Source organism: Xiphias gladius, chromosome 6 (assembly GCF_016859285.1).
Source record: "Xiphias gladius isolate SHS-SW01 ecotype Sanya breed wild chromosome 6, ASM1685928v1, whole genome shotgun sequence".
In the NCBI taxonomy this organism is placed as follows: Eukaryota; Metazoa; Chordata; class Actinopteri; order Istiophoriformes; family Xiphiidae; genus Xiphias; species Xiphias gladius.
The window spans coordinates 20,053,546-20,056,326 of record NC_053405.1 but is presented as its reverse complement, the minus strand read 5'-3'; positions in this window follow the sequence as shown (position 1 = coordinate 20,056,326).

Here is a 2,781-nt window from a genome sequence, read left to right as displayed (position 1 = left end):
TTCTTGACGCTCACTTTCCCTGTGTGCTCAGGGAGGCTGGCTGAAGGGGGGCTCCAACATGCCCGCTGACATCATTTTATTACTGTGGTTGCTGTGTCCTCTTTTCTTTTTCTCCAAAAAAAACAAAACAAACAAAAAAACCTCAAAAAACAATATGTTCAACCTACACGGCTTGAAATAATTTTGTTTTCATTACAATAACAACAGCAACCGTAAACTAAAGTATCATTTAAATGTTACCGTAAAATTTTGGCTAGACATTTAAACGACGCTACATGTAAAACTAGCTTCATTACTAGCTATCTTTTCTGTTCCAATACAAGTGTGTGGTGCAAGTTGAATGCTTTTTTTAATATATATATAATATTGAAGGAGAGCTGTTTAGACTAAGTTGATTGTTTATTGTTAATTGTTTTGTTTTTTTTGTTTTTTTTTATGTTGTTCGTATTTTATGTTGTTGTTTTAACCTACCATTTACATGCACAGAACATTGCCTGGTTCCAAATTAATATTTTGTCCAGCTAACTACACTTAAAAATGATCAACCGCTGTAATCATGACACATCATTTCCACTATAGGGTTTCAACTAACAATTGATTTTTATTATTGATTAATTTGCTGCTTATTTTCTCAATTAAACGATTGTTTTGTCTTCAAAGAGTTAGAAAATAGTAGAAAAAGTTGCCATTATAATTTACCAAAGACTTATTGAAATTGCGTTTTTTTTTATCCCACCAGCAGTCCAAAACCAAAAGATATTCCGTTATCTATCATATATGTCAAAGAAAAACGTGAAATCCTCACAATAAAGAAGCTGGAAGCAGCAAATGTTTGGCATGGCTTGAAAAGTGACTGCAAAAAATGATGATAATCAAAACGGTTTCCAGTCAATCGAGTAATCAAATAATAAACGGATCGTTTTTGCGCTAATTTCCACATAGCCAGTCTTTTTGTGAATGAGGTGATAAACATAAGACCAACACACCCCTAGTAACTGCCTGCTCCAGAGCAGAGCGGAGAAGAAGGAGAGCAGAGAGTATAGGATCACAGAGTAGGGGGGTGTGTGTGGGGGTGTGGGTGTGTGTGGGGCTGTTAGTTCAGAGAAAACAGTTCAGACAGGGAGGGTATACCGGATGATCAACGCAAATTTTTCTTTAATGTTAAAATGCTGCCTTTACAAGATAACAAAACCAGTAGATGAATATTTGAAATGCACTGCAGTTCACTGACCATGATGATGATGATGAACCACTTACAATGGAATATGTTTAGATGACCCTTTTATGTGTAACTAATGTGTTTTCTGCCTTTATTCAATATGCACACTACGTCCCAATGCAATTGCCTTCACACGAAACCACACAATAACCATTCTATTGAAAAGTATATGTAGGTGTTAGACAGCTGTTGTTTGTAACCTGAGGGCAAACCTTGACATGGAAGAGGGAAGTTAAGATGACCCTTCTTTGTTTCCTGTCTACAACCTTCAAAATTACCATGTTATGTATACATACATTCTACACATATATCATTTTAGAAAAGCAGAAAACAAAAACCACCCAAAATCTTTCTGCAAAAACTTAGCACACAATTATCTCTATCAAGCACCACTAAGGCTACGGTACGCAAGTGTCTTTTGAGTCACTATGTGGGCAGGATGCCCATTTCTTGGGTGTGAGCTGTATAACAAAATTAAGACATGGCAAATGCAAATTATGCATAGCTGCCTAGTGTTATAATACATCCCTAATGCCTCAAACTGTCTATTTGCATAGAGGTTACCGAATGGAAGGGGGATTTGCTGTCAATAGGACATATAGGTAAATAATCCATTGGGTGTCCCCAGGGTAAAGGAAAAGCCTCGGCACAGAACATTAATTAGTGTCATGGACTGTCTTAGGAATGTAATGGGGTTACTGCTCAGAACAAACGCACACATGGGCCATAAATACCTTCACAAACATACCATGCGCACATTTGGTTGCACATATGCAGACATACACAGGTACTCACATAGACACACAGACAGCCGTAGCATCAGAAAATAATCACAACTATCAAAGAAAGGGCATCTTGAGTTATTTAAGTAACACCTATTTGGAATCCTTTTGCTGAGGAATGTATTAATCAAAAGATTAGATTTGAACAGATGGAAACATCTGTTTGGGGAAATTAATTTCTAGTGGAGGCAGAGAAAATCTCTCATATTCTCGCTTTTTCCAGTAGATGTTAGGCCTTGAGTAAGAATAGTGCTGTTGTCAGTATTAGCAATGAGGCTTGTAAGCCCTCCAAGTAGTTTGTAGTAACAGCTGGGTCTGACATGGAGAGCATGTACAAGGGCAGCCAGGCTGAAGAGAGGGAGGGGGCAGTAGGAAAAGAATAATAATTTTAAAAAAAACATATATACTGAGGGACTTCACCTCAGTGGACACAGAGTACACCTAACGGTGACACTAAATAAAATAGAAATTAGTTGTATAACAGGCAGCTGAAGACAGAAGAAATGTGTTTTAAAACATTATTCTCTTGGACTATATTGATATCATACCTATGATTCTTATTTACAAATGAATTAGGGTGGTGCCACTTTCTCATTGGAGCCAAGGGCAAAATCTGGTTTAATATGTTATTCCTGATATTGGGCAATCCAATTTTATATTCAGCTGTTACAAAATAAGTAGTGCAGCCGGGAAGAGGTGATATATAATGCTATAAAGCTGTTATAATGCTGCTGTCCACTATATTGTTTGTTTCAATTAACACTCACTCACACTCTCGCA